General features: G+C 41.6%; 1 protein-coding gene across 2 annotated transcripts in view; it reads right to left on the bottom strand.

The window, feature by feature from the left end:
* Positions 1–21467, bottom strand: part of LOC130920099 (F-box/WD repeat-containing protein 7) — a 78302-nt gene extending 56835 nt beyond the window's left edge. The window contains exon 1 of one of the 2 annotated variants that reach the window (XM_057842983.1): positions 20949–21467. The gene's annotated coding sequence lies outside the window, so the exon portion shown is untranslated. The remainder of the gene's footprint in view (positions 1–20948) is intronic. The other variant, XM_057842982.1, reaches the window with a different exon arrangement.
* Positions 21468–23023: the final 1556 nt, after the last annotated feature.

Below are 23023 nucleotides of genomic sequence, written 5' to 3' on the forward strand. Positions count from 1 at the left end.
GAAACTTTGTAATATTTATTCAACATGTTAGGATGAACATTCAACCAAAAAAAATTAGAATAAATAGTCTTTTATTTGACAATTCAACATAAACAACAGGTATAGCCATAGGCGTTTTTTGCATTTATACATGCTCTAGTCAAAACAGGTTATATACAGCAGACCAAACAGTGAAGAACAGTGAAAAAATATACCATCTAACACAAAAAGTGTTTAGAGGCCATCTCTTTATGAGTTTAGGTATTGCGGCCCATCACCTGATGAAAACTATGTACACACAATCAAGCTTCTTGAACACACATTTATATACACAAATTGAGAAGACTGATTGTGGGAAAAAATATATATATATAACATTGGGGAAAAAAGTATTTTCAAAAATATTTACAATAAACAAGTTAAATTTTTTTCAGGCATGCCACTCCGAAAAGCAGTTTCGTCCTGGAATTAGACACAGGGCTACATCACAGCCCACACTTCCATGGGGTGTCGGTCCTCTTTCCACCCTTCCATTTTCATTTCACTTTACTTTTATTGTCACTATAAATGTACATGAAACAAAAGTCAGTATTTATGAAAATAATAAAGTATAAAATAAAAATATATACAGCAATAAATAATAATGGAAATCTATATGTATGACAATAGAAAGAATACCGTAGCTGAATATGTGCTACATCCCTAATCTTCATATAGAAAGAAGACCACAAATTATACTTTGATCTGATATGCACATTTTATTATTACATACACAAACACGCACTTATATTGCATCAAAATTAACTTTGTCTTGCAATATCAAAAGAAACTTTTACAGCATTAAAAAAAAAAAAAAAAAAAAAGTGAGTTGGCTTACCTCTGCTCGTCGATGGCGTCACCCACGTGTTCAAATCCGTCACTATCTTCACTCGAGGACTCTTCCGAAGAAGACTATGATGACGAATTTGGACCACCCTCTTCCTCAAGTTGATCAAAAAGCACAATTGCTTGCGCTAAATTTAGTTTTCCGTTCATCCTCAAAGTCACACAAAGTCGCTCGCCCGCTTGCTTGATTCAAACGGCCGTCGCTCGCCCCCTCGCTGCGTCAGAACACTCCTGCCTCTCGTTCGGTGGAACCTCGCACGGCAGTTATATTTATAAAAAAAAAAAAAAAACGCATTTTGTGCTTCCACTGTGACTTCGAAAGGGTTCGTTTGATTTGTGTTTTTTTCATGGAGCTTCCGTTTTGAAAAAGGACAAGAAATGATGGAAATATAGACATAAACAAATGATCCATGCAGCGTTTTAATGTTTTTTTGAGAGGACAATAAAACTATAAAACTTAAATGACAATATCTCACGTTTTAGTTGGTCGATTGACTTCAAATAACAACGAGAGTAAACCGCAACTTCCGCACTTTAAAACGAGACCAACCAACGGCATGTGGGTGACGTAATTAAAACGCGAGGGTGCTTCAAAGACGACGTGCGCTGAGGACGCGCCGGCGCGTCCTTCGACTCTCAAGGGTTAAATGGCCCCAACTCACCAGAAATTGACCTAGAATTTGCCAAAAACAAAACAAAAAAACCAGGGTACCCAAATCAGCAATAAGTGAGCTGGGAATTGGCAAAAAGTCAACAGGAAGTCAGTCAGTGAGCTGATAATTCATGAAAATGAACAAAGAAGAGCCCCAAAATCAATAGTAATTGAAGTGGAACTGGCCCAAAATTAGCAGTAAAAGTGACCAAAATCTGCAGTCAGTGACCTGCAACTGGCCCAGAAACAATAGAAAGAGACTTAAAACACAACAAAAAAAAATCAACAATGTGATTCACCAGGAATTGGCCAATAGTCAAAAGGAATTGCCTTAAGTTACAGTTTATGAGCTGACAAGTGCCCACAGTAATTGAACTGGCCCAAAATCAGTAGGAAACGGGATCCGGAATCAGCAGCAAGTGACCCGGTCCAAAATCAACAGGGAGTGACTTAACCCCAAATGAATCGAGGGGAGGGAAGTGACCGAAAAAGTGACTTCAAAATCAACAGGAAGTGCCCCCCCACCCCCACAAAAGTCCCCTAATGGGACCTAAAATGTTCAAGTGGCTTTTAACGGAATCACACCGCCTCAAAATAGCGCTTTGCTGCTGACGTTCTTCCCCGTGTGTCACACGAGCGATGATACTTTGCAGCCGCTTGACCAGTATTCTAGCATTTTCATGCAATTTCATTTCCCGGCTGAGGGTACTTTTGTGACGCCTTTTCGCGATCCCGGCACACGTGCGACAGGTTTTTACCTTGGATCCGGGCCGCTCGGAGAGGAGTTCCGAGCAGCACGCCGCGCGGCCCAGCCTCTTCATCAGAGAGGAGACGACGCCGCAGCCGCAGCCGCAGCCGCAGCCGCGCATCCACCCGCTCATCCGGAGCGCTCTCGGCGATACCTCGCCTCCGTCTGATCTGCTCGCCCTCGCTCGCCGCGGCTTTTGGGCATCGCGGACTTCCGCGTTAAGTCCGCGCGTCGACGTGCCGAGCGGTTTCCCCGCCGCGGCTCCCCGGCGACGGCTTCCCGCTCCCGTCCGCCAAACGGTGTTCGTCCGACGCCGCGAAGACGGCAAAAGCCGGCCGGCCGGCTCCTCTCGGCGTAACGAGGACGCGTCGGCGCGCGGCTACGCTCGGACGAGAATGACATTTGAGCTCTCGGCGCCGGCGTTCGTGGCGAGGCGAGGGAGGCTCGGCGAGAGGAGAAATCCAACGCCACTTTTGCACGCGGCGCGGCGGTAATGTAGGAAGCGGGCGACGACGCCAGATTAGGCGGTCGCCTGTTCAAATGCTGCAGATGACCGAAAAAAAGGGGACGGCTGGGACAATTGTCTTGGCTGTCGGTCCTTTCATGCCAACTTCAGCAACGGTGAGGAACTTTTAACAGCTCAGCTCATGATCGGTAAAGGTAAAAAAAAAAAAAAAAAAAATCAACAATATGAATTACAAACGGCTCACTGCATAAAAAAACCATCATAAAAAGTACAACAGAAAGTTTGTGGGTTCACCAAAGTCAAATTTTGGGGAATTTCAATCGAAATGATGAAATACTGCATATTTGTTTCATGTTGTATTTTGGGGTTGGGGGGATCCTGAACCTGACAAATAAGTAGAGGTTGGAATCTTTGGATACCTAACGATTCGATTACGATTATGATTCAGAGGCTCCGATTCGATTATAAATCGATTATTGGTGTCACCCACCCCCCCCTTTTAACGTTTTGTACGTTAGTTCCAAAATTGTTTAAAAATTCTATTAGGCTAAACCAAACTAATATTTAAGTATCAAGTTAACAGTTGAAAACATTAAATAAAATACTCAAGTCCCAATTCTGTATCAGCAGCTTTAAACTACATTCAATTCATTTAATGATGTGAATCAACCATTAAAGTTGATCAAATTTGCTCCCGTTATTCCATAATTTCCCTTCTGTCTACTTACAACATGTCGAAGTTTGAAAACGGTTTCATTATTTAAAGATAGATTCAAGTCAAGATTTTCCTGATTTAGAAGTATTTCAGATAAAAAATTAATTCGGTTCGCTACAACAGAGCCTTCTGGAGAAGTGTACGGCTTTAAGATGGCGGCTGTTTACAACGCGGCAACTACTAAACGGCAAGCCTGTCGTTTTGCATCTAGTCCTTTTTATTTGTTCTAACACCGCAGTTGTCTGTCATTTAGCATCTAGTTCTGCATATATGTGATATCTACAATAGCCGTATGTTTGTAGCAACTAGCAACTGGGTGTTGTTTGGAGCGGCTGTCGGCCGCAGTCAGGTATTTTTGTTTTTTTATCAAGCGGCATGAGTTGAACATGATATTTGCTCTCGGTCCGTTCCTCATTGTGTCCCGAAGACCGCGTTGACTGTGTTTTAGTTCCGCTTTACCTGGTATAATTCAATAATCGGAATTTGGATGTTTGTGAATCGTTCTCCAATCTTCCGCCGCCGAATCGCGAATAATCTAAGAATCGGAAATTTCGCACGTCTCTACAAATAAGTATGAAAAAGTATTATATAAAATATTATTTTTAAAAAAACATGAAAAGTAGCAAAACCATTCTATTACCCAATTAAAACTGAATTAAGACCAAAAAATGGAATCATCAAAAGTAAAACTATAATCAAAAATCATTTTTCTACAGTTACAAACATATTTCTATCAGGTACCAAACTCGATAAAAACTGGGTTACTCAAGTTAAATTTAAGACTTTTTAAGACCTAATTAAGACCATTTCTAAAAAAAAAAATCCCAATACCCATTTCACAGCCATATCAACAATGAAAAACAAAATCTGTGAATTTCAGTTATTTTATTCTCCGAAGTGGAATGTGCGCAAGATATTATATTTATAGGCTATATTGAATAGGCTACTCACACGACACCGCCAATTTGGCTACGTGAGCCTTTTTGTCGGCGGCACCGCAAGGGTCGTCAATGTCAGTCTGGGAAAAGTTCAGAAATGCCTTCGTTGCCATTGTAGGAATTATGTTTAGCGATGGCGTGGCAAATCCACGACCAATCGTAGCTAACTGGCTCGTGTTAGCTGCTGTCGGCTGGCTGACTGTCCGGCTTTAGCTTCTGTCTCTTCAGGCTCGTGAGGAGCTAACGCCAGCCACGGAAGGAGTTTGTTTCTTTCTTCTCATGAAGGTTATGTGCTCGGACGATTCAGCATGGGACTCGAGCGTCTTCGTGCCCATTGTACCCAGCTGATTTTTTTTTTTTTTTTGCATCTGATGCAAAAACGCTTCAAACACACCGCTATCCGTTTGCTTGAGCCAAAGGTGAAAGGATCGTTTCCTCAACCATGCTTTGCCCAGCTCTCTAATATGAAATATATATATTAAAAAAAAAACAAAATCTGCGTCCGCATAGTGTAGAGCAGGGGGCCCCAACCTATTCCACAAAGGCCCACTGTGGGTGCAGGATTTCATTCCTACCAAACAAGATGACAACACTTTTTCCCCAATCTGGTGTTTTACAAGTGAAATCAGCTGATTGCAGTCAGGTGTGGCTTGTTTTAGCAGAAGCCTCATTGGTTCAACCGTCTCTGCTGGAACAAAAACCAGGACCCACAGTGGGCCTCTTGAGGACTGGGTTGGGGACCCCTGGTGTAGAGCATGACATTTTGACGGGATTCCTGTCATGACACGGGATCGGGATGCTACGTGAATGAAAGTCAACGAGAGCGTGCGGTGGAGCGGGAGTGACATCGATCTGTATAAAAATAGTGATCTTTTTCGGCTGGTCGCACAGCACACCAAAATGAAGAAGCGGCCATATATTTGTTGTCATTTTTAGTGAACCAACGCCATTTTGACTTGGGTTAGCAGGTCAAAAGAACGACAAAATAAAGGTGTGCAAAATTTCCGATTTTTAAATTCTTCGCAATTCGGCCGCCGGAGATTCGAGAAGGATTCACAAACATCCATATTCCGATGATTTAAATATGCTGAGTTAAGCAGAACTAAAAACACAATCGGCGCGGTCTAACGGACCGAGAGTAAACATCCACAACTCATGCCGCTAGATAAAAAACCCGCTGGCAGCCGCTACAAACTTTGCCCACAGTAGATAGTTAAACAGTTTTTAACAGTATAGACAGTTAAAAACCTAGGAGTTTTATTCGACCCTGACTTATCGTTTAAAGCTCACATTAAACAAACTTGCAGAACGGCCTTCTTTCACCTGCGCAACATAGCCAAAATTAGAAACCTTTTATCCAAAAGCGATGCAGAAAAATTAATTCACGCGTTCGTTACATCGAGATTGGATTACTGTAACTCCCTACTTGCTGCTTGTCCTAAAAGTTCTCTAAAAGGTCTTCAGCTTGTCCAAAACGCAGCAGCAAGACTTTTAACAGGAACCAATAGAAGAGAGCACATCACCCCTGTGCTCCAGGCCCTTCACTGGCTTCCAGTCGAGTTTAGAATTCAATTTAAAATCCTCCTTCTTACATTTAAGACCGTTAATGGGTTAGGGCCATCTTACCTCACCGATGCTCTGGTTCCATACTGCCCCAACAGAACACTCCGCTCTCAGAATGCAGGTCTACTGGTAGTTCCCAGGGTTTCTAAAAGTAGTGTCGGAGCTAGAGCCTTTAGCCACCAAGCCCCTGTTTTATGGAATCAGCTTCCAACTAATATTAAAGAAGCCGAGACAGTCTGCACATTTAAGATTAGATTAAAAATGTTCCTATTCAACAAAGCTTACGGTCAGGCTAGTTGAAGTCGGAGTAGACTCAAAGTTTAGTCTAAGCTGCATTAGAAGCTATAAAGCTGGGGGAAGTACAGCCACTGAGTTCTATCTCCTTTTTCTCACTCTACCTACCACTTATCTTACTCTATTTCTATTTTACAATGTTAATATCTAGTTGTTTAGTTTTTTCATCACTAGTCACCCGGTGTCCCCTTTCCCCCCTGCCCTTTTTCAGCTGCAGCCTCCTGACTGTCCGGACCCCAAGCTGGATGGACGTCCTCGTGGCTACCCCCGTCTCATCTGGCTAGATGGACCTCTTCTTGTTCCTTTACTCCACTGCATCTTTACGGACTCTAACTTCGCCTGCTAATTCCCATTAGCGGTCCTGGGGTTCCTGTCTATCCGTACTGGGAGTGGATCTCTCCTGACTGTGGTACTCCCCAAGGTTTCTCATTTTTCTCCCGAAGACTGGAGTTTTTGGAGTTTTTCCTTGCCGACATGGAGGGTCTAAGGATGGGGGATACCCAGGACTTGAATTTATTTATTCATCTCTGTCGCTTCATTTGCTGTTTCTGATTGTGTATCGTATTGCCTCTGCAAAGCCCTTTGAGACGGCGCTGTTGTGATCTAGGGCTATACAAATAAAACTGAATTGAATTGAATTAGATATCGCATGTATATAGAACTAGATGCGAAATGACGGACTCGCCGGCATTAGTAAACAGCCGCCATCTTAAAGCAGTAGACTTCTCAGGAAGGCTCTGTTGTAGTGAACCTTCCGAGACAACCTAAGTAACTTTTTATCTAAAATACACCTAAATCAGCAAACTCTTGACTTGCATCTATCTTTAAATGATGAAACAGTTTTAAAACTTTCACATGTTGAAAGTTGACAGAAGGTAAATGATGGAATAAGGGGAGCAATTTTAACAACTTTAATGCTTGATTCACAACAATAAATGAACTGAATGTAGTTTAAATCTGCTGATACAGAATGGAGACTTGAGTATTTTATTTACTGTTTTGAACTATTAAGTTTATTGAGGCCCGAGAGGATTTTTTTCCCACTATTTTTCTAACTAATGTACAGAACATTAAAAGCAGCTAATAGCTGGGGGGCATCAATAATGTGATTTATAATCCAATCGTAGCCTCTGAATCGTGATCGTAACGGAATGGCGAGGTGCCCCGAGATTCCCACTTCTACTACACAATATCCCATAAACCATCAGTGTTTGCAATCGACGATTTGGACCCGGAGCTGCGTTGCGTTCTCAATGATTGGCCCCTTCGTCTCGTATATTTATTAAGGATACGTTATTTCATCAAAATGACACTTTTGAGGAGTGTTCTGCCTTTGGCAATGTGTGTTCAATTGTATTATTGACTTTTGTATTGAAACGCATGCCTTTATTTTTACGGCGCTTTCACGCACGGGGTGAGGGGGGCGCACTTTCCCACACGAGGAACGTGTTTGCTCACATGAGGAAGAGAGCAAAGAAGAAACCGTCTGGCCCTATCAACATTAAAATATAATCAATAGAAATATTCATACTAATGCTTTGTGGTCGCTCCTAGCGAAGGTACATGTACTATGTAAAGTGCGTAGCGGCTTAAAAAGTGACATTACCCTTACGTAATAATGCGACTTTTTTTTTCTCGTAGCAATATTATGACTTTAATCTCGTTCTGGGGTTTTTTTTTGGCCCTAATACTCCGTCGTATCAACGTGCATCATTAAGTTTTTTTCAGGTACTTGACTCCAGTGATAAGTGACATTTATTTACCTACTCTGCTGGTGCTCAGTCTAATGCTGAGAACAATATAGACATATCACAAAGAAAGAATTGTTCTTAATCCTGTTGGGAAAAACAGTGTTCTGAAGCCGTTTACATTCCATTCTTTTGCACTAGATTTGACCTCATTGGTCATTTGTTATTTATGTCTTTATTTGTACTCTAAGGGTAATAAATGTCAACAAAAATTGAATTGCAAGATTGTTAAGAAAAAAAATAAAGTTCATAAAAAAATTATTAGACTAGTCGACTAATCGTTAAAAAAAAAAAAAAAAAAAAAGTCTGCAGACTAATCGGGAGAATAATAATCATTTTGGACCGCTCTACATTACATCATAAATTTTAAGACCCCGATATGAAAATTCTATACTTTTACAGGTATTATTTCCAAATTCATAAATTCAATGCTTTTAAGACTTTTTAAGACCCTGCGGGAACCCTGTTGACTGCAATTTTCTGGCATAAATAAACGTGGCATTTGAACCCATCGACAACCAATAAACCATGGCGTTCCGGTGCCTTTGAAGGTTCCTTCGTCCGCTTCAAACGGATCGGACGTCTGGCGCCGTCACATTGTTTCAAGAATCTCCATCGTAACCGGACGCCTGGAAGGTCGGCTAGGATGACTCTGGCTCCCTCTCCGAAAAGGAAGCGCTAGCGGTGGGATATTAATAGCTCGGGCATTACGTTGATTGATTCCCCGTCCCCCTCTATTGCCACCATTGTGTCAGGAGAAAAGCACAGCAAGTAATGAAAGAAGCCACAAGAAACGGATGATGTTTTTCGACGGCGGCGAGGTGATTTGTAGCCATTTTTAGGGAACGGAAACGAATCGCGGAGGACGACCGTGGAAGAAAAAAAATCTGCGTAACCAAACAAACAGCGTGCAAAGTTGATTAAACGTACATCTGGCAAGAGCAGTCTCCTAAAATAAACTCAAAAGCTGTCTGACCTAAATACTGATGGGCCCTACTTTCAAAACAATGAAAACTCAGAAGCGATTAGCGCAAAGGCTTCTTCTGTTACTTTCGTAGAGCGACCATAATATGTCATTAGACGTGTGAGGAAAAGCTGAAAACTGATGGTGCGTATTAGGGCTGGGTAATTCCAAGATCGGGGTGTAAACATACCAGCCATTGGATGACAATAAAACTAGGAGAGCTGGGTAAAAATATCATCTGGCGATCCATTATGTCACCATCCGAGTATCGATACTTTTTTGTCGAGTATTGATACTTCTAATGTGCGGCGCCGGCCACAAGATGACAAACTACAGATGTCCAGATCCGACCGCTCTCCGTCCCGCAGTGCACCGAGATTGCTTGTTAACGTTAACGATGAGTGACAGCTGTTCAGGCTTTGATGAGAAGCCTGGGAGTGTGATACTTGAAAGACGCCATTTCGTTGAGCTTGTTTAAACCCTTGCTGTACTGTGAGTGCCAACTCATTGTGTGGGTAAGTGTTCTGAGCAACGTGAGCAGATTTGAGTGGACTGACTCAATAAAGCATTTCATAAAGACAAGTATTTTTCTACGAGATTCTTGTTTAAACATTCTTCAGGAGGACAGGAACACGTTCAAAACTTTTAAACAATTTTATCTTTGTATCAGATCGGGACTCTGTATAAAATGTGAAGGGTTTGCACAGAAACAGTTGCTGCAACAGTTAATGCCCTTTTCTATGTAAAAAAAAAAAAAAAAAGTCAAATGATATCTAGTTTTAACGGAGATACTGTACATGCCTCTGTGTTTTTATGAAATATGCTGCCATAGTTTAAGTATCGCAATACGTATCGGATCGCTACACGGCTATCGGAATGCGGATCGGATCGGTACAAAAGCGGATCGTCCCAGCCCTGACGACTAGCGTTGCGCCGATGTCGATACGAGTATCATGTAGATGAAAGTGGGGAAAAAAATAATTTGACTGAATTTTTGTTGTTTTGTTAAAAAAAAATCCATTTAAAAATATTAACCATGTCTGTCTTTATACACAATTTACAGACGTTATCACATGACTGCTCCAGCTCGTAGCCAACGCGGAGCGCTAAAAGACGAGCTCACTTCGGCAGCTTTCGCTTGCGAGCAATTTTTCTGTTCTATTCTTTTGTTTGACATACATACACATTGCGGTGCGAAAGAAAAATTTGTGTGCCTGCCGACGCTCTCGTGGTACCACTGTACTCAGAAATCACGTATTTTACAATAGCTAGTATTGACACCACTGCCGGCCCTGCCACTTCTATTGTATTGGATATCTAGCGCTGTCATGGGCAGATAAGGAGTCAAGCCAACGTAACAATTACTTTACAGACAAGTGAGTATGCAGTTATTTAGAATTAAAGCAACAAAAAAAACAACAACAAAAAAATCAATGATAACGTATCGGTACATCGTTTGAATCGGCCGATACCGCGCAGGCGGGCGTGGGAATCGAGAGGCCAAAAATGCCATCTGTGCCAGACTCATTTTGACGCTATATCAGTCAGACAGGAAAAAGCAAAATAGTGCGAGCGGACGGCTCAGGCCACGCTGCAATTTTGATCGACACTGAGCAGTCCATTATTGCACTCGGCACTTTTCAAGCGGGCCAATTTCCAAGACGGCCGTGCCGGCGAAACCCCGCTTCACCTGCCGCCAAAAAAGATCGAGCTATCGAAGATCACTTTGCCGCCACCGACGGCCATAGACGTCCGATCTAGGAGGCACGGCCGATGCGGTTCCTGCCATACTTGGAGACGTTGGTAAGTAACCGCCCTATTCTTTTCCTAGCAAACGCGGGAAAAGGGGTTCATTATTTATGAATATTGCTTTTCAGCGTATCGATCCGTACAGCAAAGTGGTCACTGCGCCAGAGGAGAGGACATGATATCAGGCTCAAGAATACGAGGTAGTGTCGAGCTTATTGGTCACGCAGCAGATGGTATGAAAATAACCTTCAATAGTGCTGAGAGATGTATTTCCTTCCATCATCTGTCTCTATTAGCGTTTGTTAGGCAATAATGCAATTGTCAAGCTGGTACTTAGTCAAAAATCGTGAGAAAAAGTCTGTCCATTATAAGTGAGCACACAAACACTATACACTTAAAAGGCTTCATGAAAATGAATGAATCAAAATGAATGACGACAACAACTTTGTGAAAGAATTAGCCATGAACCACCGATAGTGATATGACGTCCAAATGGACCGGCCGTCTATCGTCCTCATTTTTTTCTTCTTTTACTACCTACAACAACACACACGGTGAATACTTTCCATAAACCTATCGAGACATTCCACCAAAAAGAACAATTAGCAACAGTGACGTACTTCCAAAATCATTATCGCATCAATAGCGGCGTTCCTGTCATGCAAATTCTGACCAGCAGACGGCGCCGACTCGCTACATCGATGGGATAGTAGTAGCGGCGGCCGGCGGCCTCAAAATGACCCCAGTTAGCCGGTCGGCTTCCCCGTGCCGACCCTGCGTGAGTAATGCACGCAAGACAACTGAAAATCCCAACACATATACTGTAAAGGAGGGCTGCAGTTATCGATTATTTTAGGAGTCGATTAATCGATGAACTAGTTAGTTCGAATAATCGAGTCATCGGAACATGAAAAATTAAAATAACTATGTACAACAAAAGAACAATTGCCTAACTTGCAAAGCAAAAGTCCGCTAGCTTAAATGCTTATGTTTTTTTTTTTCCCAATACTCTTAACAAATGCTTCAGACACATATTCCCACAAAAAAATGCTAAATATACGTCGGCGTGAGAATTGTGTCGATGGCCGTCGCTTGGCTCCTAAAAATTCAACTCTTGAAATCAATTTAGTACGAGTAGACGTCCGATCGGTTTGAACTAGCGCCAATTAGTTCGTGCTGACAAAAGATGGGCCTTTAAACAAGAAGATGAAATAATGCCGCAACACACAATTAAACAATATTCAGCCGTTCACCATTTGAATAAAAACAAACGATTTCCAGATGTTTAAAACTGCTCCCTGGTGGCCAAGGGGCAAAATGTCAATGGGGCTTCGTGCTTATAGGGCAAAAAATAAAATCATTTTCATTTCATTAACTTTTAAATGACATTAGAGTTGATTTATATATAAAAAATATTTTTTAAATGAAATCATATTTTTTTAAACATATGTACAATTGATCATATAAAAGTGCATTCATGACCAAAAATAGCCACTTGGCCCAAGTAGCCACGTAGTCATTTATTTTATATTCGTATTATACATTGTTCAAAACAAAAAATTGGGGTTAAAAGTGACTACAGTGATCGCTTGCTACTTCGCACTTCAAATATCGCGCCCTACATCGCAGATTTTTTTTCAACTAAACACATACAGCCTCTCACTCTCCCTCCCGAAGCACCGGGCAGCTGCAGCTTGTTAAAGTTAACGATGAGTGACAAGGGAGCTGCTTTCAACTTGCCAGAGTCCTACTTAACAAAGACTCGTTTAACTCGTTAAACATTGGCTGTACGGCAACTCATTGTGTTGTGTGCTGTTCTAAGGCGCATCAGTTGATTTGAAAGGACTCACTCAATGAATTATACTTTGGGGAAAAAACATGTCTTATATGTATCTCTTTCCAATGCTAAATGAATAAACACGCTGAAATACATTGAACAAAAAAAAATCTTAATAGACAATAAATAAATAAATAAGCTACACCTCTACTTTGCGGATTTTGATTATCGCAAGGGGTGCGGTCGATCGTTAACCGCAAAAAACAAAGGAATCACTGTATTCTCTTATTTCAGTCGTCCCGCCATCGACGGCGCTAGACGTCCAATCCGTTGAAGCGGGAGAGGCGTGGCGCCAAACGAACAAACGCTCATTGATTCGCTGACGCCCTCCCGCTTCAAATGGATTGGACGTCCTCTCGCCATAAACTTGTTTCGAGAGGAGCCCAATGGTGGCTTTGAGGTCCCGGGCAAGGAAGCGGTAGCGGCGGCGGCAGACCTGAGCGGCGTGCCGTTGCCGTGGCGACTCCCATAAGCCGAGCGGCCCGCCCGGCACGCAACGCGGTCGGCAGAGATGGCGGCTGACGAGGAAGAAATGTTTTAAAAAAAAAAAAAAAAAAACGGGGCCCTTTTTCGGCGTGTCAAAAGTGACACGCTTGTTTTCCTGCGCCGTGCGCTTAGTTGGCTTTCACTGTACAAATGGGATAATCCCTACTTAATAGACTTGTAGGCACTTGAAGCGATTTCCCACCCAGCTGTCTGCGGGAGCAGCCGGTTCCCGTCCAGACGCCTCAGACGCTACATTTTTAATCAAATTCCAGATGCGTTTTAACACCTAGCTTCAAGACGGTTATTGGGACTAGGACTTTTCTGCCCCCTAAAAGTGCCTTTTTCTTACCTTCGATAGAGAGACTTTCGCCGGGCCTTCCGCTTGGCAAAAACATTTTCCCAACCCACTTAAGACTTGCTACTGTTTTTACCTTTCTGAAATACATCAAAATATTTATACTTTTTCTTTTTGATACCAATATTTAAAAGACATTCAAGTTTTTCCACACTTTTTCACATTTCAAAATAAAAGTATATAGAGCCTACCCACCGACGTCATAAAACCACGTGCTCGCTGTATGGTTCCGCCCACTTGTCCGTCATTTTGTCTCTCTATTAGCATTGGTTTCAATTGATCGAGGATTTTAAAATGCATTTCATGGAAGGCCCGGTGCTTTCTGATGCCGTAAACTCACTGGATGTGTTGCATAAAAGGCGTTATGTGGAAAAGCTTCGTTCTATACAGTCGCCAGATCCATATTAGATGCCTAAATCGATGATTTTTGACCGGCTGCCTTCACCGTCTCTGCCTGACCCTGATATTTACAACTATCTTGTCCACACAAAATCAGCCTATTCTCACGAAAGTTTGAAAAACTTTAAGAGCTTGGAGGCTTATAAATGCTACGTTGCTGCTTGGGTGAAACAGGTCCTCGTACACGAAAATTCGGGAGGAATCTTGTGCTCGGAAGGGGAGTTACAAAATTTTCAATTCAAAATCTTTTGTTCTTGCTAACATCCACTGTCAAGTCTAATGTATTTCATGTCATTTGTCAATGGAGCTAGGGCTTTTAATGTTTATATGGTTTAGCGATAGCACTCACTACATACATACGTGTATGTTGTCGGCGATTAGCCTAGCAATGATCTTAATTGTGGTTGTCAGCCCAAAACCCTCTAAATATATATTAAATGCATCTTACCAGATATAAAATGACTACTACATAATCTGTGGTAATCGTTTGGAGCCCAGTTTTCTCGTCGAATTGCAGCAGCCCATCTCGCTCTCTTCTCTCCGGGTCTCTCGGAATCCGGTAGAACTTCAAGTCTCTCCGTCTTCTCAGTCTACCTTCTCTGTTATTGCAACCGACCGCCACACACGCCTTCACCATTTTGATTATTAATGTTAACGAGCAGAAAAACACGTCGTAAATAGGAGGAATGTACGTAGCCGTAACAGGTCAACACGATGTGTTGCCGGACAAGTGGGCGGCACCGGTCAGGAGAGCGGAGTTGTGACGTCACGTGGGTAGGGTCTATAGGATTTATAATATTTGCTATTTATTCTCAAAAAAAAAAAAAACAACATCAACACTTGACAATTAAAGTAGATATCGATGAACTTCGTCGTCGATTCGCCCGATTTTAAGTCTCTTAACTCAATGACTACAAGCCCGGGTATACATATGTATACCTGCATTCACGGAGCACGCGCTGTAGGTAGACATGTGCCGATGTCCGGTTTCAAGGCATGCCGTGGTATGAAAACGTCACCGTTTCAAAAATTCTTCGTCATACCGTCCCTGCCGCAAGGCTCAACACTCCCCCATCGGTTGGCGCTCAGTGTCAGTGAGTCTGCTGTACTACACGATGGCTGGAGGAGGTGAAACTCCTGAACTTTTCCCCCCTATTAAAGAAAACAAAATCCCCGGTACGGGAATACTTTGGCTACAGAAAAGTTACAGACGACCGCGGCTTAGAGGAGTAGGGCCAACCCACGTGCGAAACACGTTTGCTGAGGGTGGCTGCCGAGGAGGCAATATCTCCCGTATGATTTCACGTTTATACAAAATGAAAGGTTAGTAAAGACTCATGAACATTTTCTACCAGCTACGAGAGTCAACTCCAGTGTGTCTAGCGGTCTTTTTCCTCTGGCAACTGTCTGTGTGTGTATATTGCAAACATGTTACGAGTCATACGCACATACTTTTTATGGAAAATAATTCAATTTTTTTTTTTCTGATGGTAATAATGTGGGTGGGTTTTGGCTCACTTAAAAGACTGCATTTATTACAATTTTATTGAGGATATGTTATTTAGGGGATTTTATTTCGAAAATGTAGTTTAACTTAACATGACACTGATGTTCCAATTGGTTAATATGTTTAGGGGGAAAAAATGGATTTTTTTTTTTTTTTAAACTCAGATACAGTGGTACCTCTACATACTAAGTTAATTCGTTCCAGGACCTTGTTTGTCAGTCGAAATGGTCGTATTTGGATTCACCTTCTCACAAGAACTAGCAAAAACTATTTACACGGCTAATGCGATGCCCCCTACTCCTTGAAATAGGAAAAGTCGCAAACAATGAAAAATAAACCCATTGGGACGATAGTCAATATGCTTGCCGCTTTTCACTTCCCGACAGCGTCGACGTCAGGCGACGCGGCTCTCGCCGTTTTGCTCCTCACACTGGACTGACGCTAGTGTAGAGCAGGGCGGTAAACCGAAAATTTACCGGCACCGAAATTCTTCACGATGACCGACGTAATTTTGACCATGACGGTAAATTCGGTAATTTAATAAAACAAGAAAATATAGTATTTTCATCCCGCTTTGACTCTGTGTTGTTCGGCAATGTTCATTCCCTTTTAAGAAAGCAGAAAGTGTGCTTACGTATGGAGTCACGTGGTTATCAGGAAGCCAAACAAACAAGAGCCCTGTGGCTAACGCTAGCGGCTATCGCTACAAGCAAACGTGATGGAGTGTGGCTTAAGGGAGGTTCGTCAAACTTTCACCCGACATTAAATAGACTCTTGGCGGCATCCAAGACAGGCTTTCACCCGCTGTCCTCCCTTGTTCTCACGATTTTCAAAGAGGATGCTTTCAATGCTTTCTACTAGTAGCCAAGCCACAGGCTAATGCTAGCGGCTAACGCTACAAATAAACGTGATGGAGTCGGATAGCGGCTCTAACCTTGGCGAAACAGCTGAACTTAATGAGTGGATTGGGCACGGACTGCATCTAGCAATTAGTATGTCACGTTATTGTGTATCTCTGTCTATGTGTGATTTCTGATGGCTGTTGTGATAGCAAAGCATTCAGCATAAAGTACAATCCAACAGTGAAAATTTTAATATGACTGTTTAATGGCCCCAGCTATTTTTCTGTATGTGCTTAATTCTGTGTCATTAGATCAATGCAGCTTTAATGTGTGCGTGTCTGTGTGGGGGTTCATGTGTGCTTGCGTGTATTAAAAAATGCACTGGAAAAAAAAACTGAAACCTTGAAGTAAACACTTGTGTGAAGTAAATATGTCATAGCAGCCATTAACAAGAAGTTGTCTTTTTAAAGTGTACTGTTCAAGTTGTAAGTCATTTGTATTACAATGACATGTTTGCACAGGCATATTGACTTTGGCAATGTACATTGTTCAAGCCATACAAGCTGTTATGAATGTTCATAGTTGAATTGTTATTGTTTACAAGAAATTTTTGTATACTTAATGTTTAGACTGCATGTACGAGTGTTAAACATATTAAATTGAAAGCTGGTAAATAAATCAACAAGAAACGGTTCATCTGTATTTCATGCATTGATTCAGATTTTCAAATTATATAACAGTCCGCTTGGGCGAATTTATCGTCATTTATCGTTATCGAGGTAAATCTGCTCAATTTACCGCGATACGTGCTTAAAGCCATATCGCCCAGCCCTACGCTAGTGTGAAAAGGCCTTTACAATTGTCAAACGCAAATGTCAATAAACAATCATATGATGGCGTGTATGTCTTATAACACCAGCGGCAGATCAATCAATCGTAGGTCCAAACAGATCACAGACATGAAATTCTCCAGTGCATCTACTGTGCGCGCCATCCGCATCCGTGACGTCAACCGGAAGTAAGTTCTTTTCGAATGATGAAAATATAGGCAAAAAAAAGTTGAAGTAAATACACATACAATTTAGAAAATAATTCATTTCAACAAAGACTACTGGTTTCATATTGTCACAGTGACCGAAGGAGAGGCTGGATTTGAGGCCGGCTAAAGTTAGTCAAATTTATTTTGCCAGAAAAAAAAAAAATCATTGTCGGCAATAAGTGTCCAATCCATTTCCAGTCAAAATGGATTGGACGTCTATCGCCTTCATCGTCAGCCAAAGCGTTAACACGGCTGCTAATAGGAGCGTCTTGACGTCTCTTATCGGCGCAAAACAAGCCTACTTGAATGGAAAACAAACAGGAAGATAAGGGATTCCAGCTACTGACTTGAGGAATGCGTGGACACCTGTCAAACTCTCACTGCTACACGCTTTCAACAAAAGTCAACAGATTAGCAATTATACTATTCAGTTATTTTGCTTCATCAGCTCATCGGTCATGAAATGAATTGACAAACATTTCATTGTTTACAAGCATTGTGGACCTCAAGATTGGCCAAATTGTCTTTTAATATATTTTCTTTGATTTACTTTTGTTATTTTTTTAATGAGGAAACTGGAAAATGGTACCTATTCTTTTCCTGTATATATTTTGATTTCCTTTTGTTTTCATTCAATTCAAAACAAATGGAAACAGTCTGTAGTTTTTTAATGTAGAAAAAGAATTTGGGGGGACATATTTTCTTATTAAAGGAAATATTGTCTTAAAGCAACACAAGGTCACTTTTCAACCTTTCTTAAATATTTTCGTCACATCTGTGATATGTCGACTGACACCTCTTTTATACAGTGTATCACAAAAGTGAGTACACCCCAGGCATTTCTACAGATATTTAAGTATATCTTTTCATGGGACAACACTGACAAAATGACACTTTGACACTATGAAAAGTACCGTAGTTTCCCGAATATAAGGCGCACCCGTGTATAACGCGCACCCCAAATTTACTTGTGAAAACTAGGGGAAATTATTGTACCCGTGTATAACGCGCAGCCTAATTTTCGCACCACTAAATAGAAGAATACAAGAAAACAGAGCTCATGTACGGATGCAGAAAGGTCATTTTACTGACTGGTGAAACAAGCATAGCACATTGGTAGTTCAAAACATGACCGTAAACTGACCATATTATATGTACGGTAATAATATGATTTGATAACTTCTTGAACTTACCAGAATCCAGGAGAAAACAAAACAGATGTGACTTTTCTTTTAAAGGCTGCTATAGAACTTGCTCGTTTCATCATGATGAATAAATGTTTCTTCCATGGATTGATACGGCAAAATGAAATTGAGAACGTAAGTCGGAAATCCCAGAGAGCTCATCGCTGTCGACACGACAGTAACAATAGGAACTATTGTTATTTGGGTGTGAGTTTCCCGAGGGACAGCTATAGTTGACGGACACAGGAAGTCTGTGTTACGTTTGTTATGGTCCGAGTTCGGAGCTGTAATAAACGTTGACTCAAATGAGTTCAAGAAACTAAATTCTGTGCTTTATGAAGACTGAAAAAAGCAGAATTTAACACAGACGAAATCATTCGGCCGATCAGAGTGAAGTATTACCGAAACAAAATGGTGACGTAAAAATGGTACCGTAATGGTCGGCAACGGATCGCCACATACATTTCTTCAACACAACATGGCCGTGTCAATAAAAAAAAAAAAATCGTTATATATACTGCATATTTCTGTCTCCATCCATGTACCCGTTTATAATGCCCACCATGATTTCATAAGTTGATTTGGGGGGGAAAAAGTGCGCGTTATATTTGGGAACTTACGGTAATCTGGGTGCAGCTTGTATAATAATTTATTTTCCCCTCAAAATAACTGAAAATATAGCCATTAATAGGTAAACCCCTGGCAACAAAAGTGAGTACACCCCTTTGAAAAAACGTACATCCCTAAATGTCCAAATTGAGTACCGCTTGTCATTTTCCCTCCAAAATGTCATGTGACTCGTTACAGGAGTGCTGTCAGCATAGCAGCAGAGACTGAAGAGGTCAGCCTGTTAGTGCTCTAACCCCAGGAGGAAGACTGTACACAAGAAAGCCCGCAAACAGTTTGCTGAAGACATGTCAACAAAGCACATGGATTACTGGAACCATGTCCTATGGTCTGATGAGACGGGCGAAATCATCTCGTCGGACGAAAACGGCCATTCGTCTCGTTAGGTTTTCGTCTTCCGAGACGCATTTTTAGCCGGTTATTATTTGGTGGACGAAATATTTTCCCGATCGTCGTCGTTGACCAAAACGGCTCGCTTCTTTTTCCGCTCGCTTTATGACTGACAAAGTCAAAACTTATTTGGCGACTGTTTCTGTTTATTTCCTAATTGTGAGAAAACACGGTGAAGCTCTAATCAACACGTCCTGGCGGACGGCATTTCAACTCCGCTGCGGACCCTGACCGGCGGAACGGAAGGGGAAATAAAGCAATTCTTTTCTCTTGGCCTGAAATGAGACAAATGGATTTGGTTTGAATGAGCGTCTCTTGTGTCAAGAGGCTGGCTGGCTTCTCTTCTTAGCAACTCGTGACAACAATTAAATCAACCTCATTAATTTTTCAAAATATCAATAAAAATTTAATGTCACTTTTTGCTTTTTTTTTTTTTTTTTTTAGAAAGGAGTCTTTTTTTTCAAATAATGTAAGACATCATAATTCATGATTTTTTAGAAGGGGGGTGAACATTTTTTCAAAGAATAAGAATGGAGAACATTTACTTTGAGCAGGTAAAACACGATGGGTCTCCAAACAATAGCCTTTTAGTTTTTGTGTTTAAAACTAAAAGAACACTTTTCCTTTTCTTGTCTGAATAAAAATGTATTCAAATACAAATTAAAAATAAAGACCTTACAGACCTTACTAACCCTAACCCCATTTTCCTTTTTATATAAACATTTTTGAAAATCAATCAAATAAAAATACACTGCTTTTTGGGTTATTTTAATTCAAAAATTGGATAAAAAACAACTCATCTTAAGATATTACAAGATGAGAGTATTAACTTTTTCAGCCTCATATAGATGTCTGACCCATTTGAAGCGAGAGGGTTGGCAGCGAATGAACGAACCCGCCGTGGTGGCTCAACTTCACAGTTACATTTCTTTCTCTGTATCATCTTTCGATGATATCATCCTGCTTTACTCTTCGAGTTCGTGACTCTACAGGTCATTAAGCTAGCGAGCAATATTCATTATATCATAAAGGAAACGATATTAAAGCCCGACAGGATCAAAGTCATGCTCCCTTATAAATCATTGCTTGCCATTGACGGCGCTAGTCGTCCAACGCTCTTAGCCAGCCGTCCAAGTCCGAAAGGACTGGACGTCTAGCGCCGTCGACGGCACTGAAACAGCAGTCACAGCCGTTCCTCGCAGTTCAAATGAATTGGGTGTCTGTTTACTGTGTTAATGACACGGATCCGACAAATTTGGTGTACTTATGCGGAGTAACGACACTAGTTCAACTTGTTAGAACAAAGTTAAGTCAAGTCAAAGAGTATCGGTTCTAATGGAGTGCTGTTCTTTTCCAAAGTGACGCCACACGTGGGAAAAGACGCCGGACGCCAGAAATCAGGTTGGACTTTGGGGGGGGGGGGAGAAAGAATAATAAGTGAACCCTCTGCTTTCGGACTAGCGGGCTAGACCTAGCACGCTAATGCTAAGACGCAAGAAAGGCCCAGGAAAGTGGAGCCTCGCTCCCCGGCTCGGCTCGCGTGCGTGCGTGCGTGTGTGGAAAATGCCCCAGTGCGCTTACCTCGGACGGCCGGGGACAACGGGCCTCTCCGGGAACTCCTTGCGGCCGCGTAACCGGAGCCAGATATCCTCATTGGTTGCGGCGAGCAGCCGCCGGGAGGCTCCGGTGGGACGGTGCCCGAGCCTCGAGTGTTCTCGGCTGATAACCCGGTGTGTCTCGCACTGGTACAGCGGGCGACCACGTTAGCGGCGCCGGCTAACTTAGCATCCGTCCGCGCGGGGGTGCTAGTGGAAAAAGCAGCGCTAATAGGAAGCGTATGGCTCAAGGCGGTCGGGTCGGGGCCGGCGGGGAGCACGGCGCGGCGGACGAGGGGTCGCTTCGGCTCCGTCACGGGCCGCGTTTGTGACGGGAAGAGGCCGCGTGCGTCTCCGCGGGAGCGAACGGCTTGTTAAACATGGGCGATTCGGCGTTGAGCTGAGTGCCGCTAACCGCTACCGCTAGCTTTCGGCTCCTATCGCTTGACTAATGGTCGTCGCGTGGATATGACGTCTCGTCGGGATTTTGCTTCCATACGGGCGCTCGGAAATGACGTTAGGTTTCTGATTTAGTGGCTTGACAAGTTAGCGCGATGTCGGAAAAAATCTTTGATATTTGTGAAAAGCCACAACTTTTTATGTGAATAATTGCTTATAGTATCATTCATTGTTTTTTTTTCCCTCTGTTGTGCAATGTTTGGAATGTTTATACACCCTGGCATATTTGTGTTTGTATTCTTTTGTTTTTGGTTTGTATTATTGATTATTTGCTGTCAATTTTTGTGTTCGTATTGTTGTTTGTTCTGTCATGTTGTTGTTGTTGTTGTTAACAAAAAAAAAAGTTAGCGCGATGTATTTTTTCTTTAAACGCAAAGAAAATCATTTCTTTATTTTTAATACTTCTGTTTATATTATTTTTATCTTTGTATTTACAATATATTGATTTTTTGAATTAATGCGTTTTATTTTTGTTAAAATTACATTTAAAACTCCCCCATTTAAATTACGATTTATTAAATTTTCCCCCCCTTATTTTTTTGATTAATGAGATACATTTCTTTTAATGTTAAGTTTTATGTAGGAAAAAAATCATAATGCCAAACTATTTGCTGTCAAAATTAGTTTCATTATTACTATCATACTACTATATACTACTAATACTTTTTTTAAGCTGTTAAAACTTCCTTTTTTTCAAATGGGATTTCCCTTTTACTATTCCAATGACTGTTTCTTTTTAACATATTGTTTTTTAAAAGCCAATCGTTAATTTTATTGGTTTTCCTTGTTATTTTGTATTAAAAATGTTTTCCCCACAATTTTTAAAAACCAAACATTTTTTTTATCTTTTTTACTGTTTTTTCTCCTATACTATAAAATAAAAGTATTTTTTTATTTATTTTTAAATCATTAAAACGTGTTTTGTTTTTACAGTTACATTCACTATATTTACCAATTATGTGCAATACCTACTGGGCTTCCAGTGAGGGTTAAAAGGATGTTTCATCATTAATTTATTTTTTCAATTTTCATTAAGTCTTTATTAAGTCAACTAAAATGTGTTCATCGCAGGTAGACCTCCAATCCGTTTGAACGCACTTCGCCACCAGCCCTCGCAGTTCAAATGGATCGGACGTCTGCGGCAGTCGGCCAGTTAAGATATGGATTTTTTTTTTTTTTTTTTTTTCCGAAAGCGTGAAGACCGCTGCCTCGGCGGACTCCTCCGGGGAACGTCTGAAAGCGCGAGAAATCGCCGCGTGTGATCCGGAGCCGTGTGAAATCCACACCGGCGACCGTCAAAAGGCTCGCAGAAAAGCCGTACTGTGTACAAATGCGCGCTTTTGTGTGTCGTCATTCCTAGCATAGCCAAATAATCGCGCCAGTTCAATGCCGTTGCGCATCTTTCTTGGGGTTGTTCCATTTTTTGGGTTGGCTAGCAATGCGGGAAAAAAAATAACTGTCATTTGCCGGATCATTCCAATAAGTCTTGACCAGAGGTCATGTTTTCAGATATATTGATTTGTGGGGGGAGAGAGAATAGCACCAGCAATTCATTTTTCTCACTTGTTCTTGATGTCGATCCAAACGTGTCTCGCATCCTAT

Source organism: Corythoichthys intestinalis, chromosome 8 (genome assembly GCF_030265065.1).
Source record: "Corythoichthys intestinalis isolate RoL2023-P3 chromosome 8, ASM3026506v1, whole genome shotgun sequence".
Lineage (NCBI taxonomy): Eukaryota > Metazoa > Chordata > Actinopteri > Syngnathiformes > Syngnathidae > Corythoichthys > Corythoichthys intestinalis.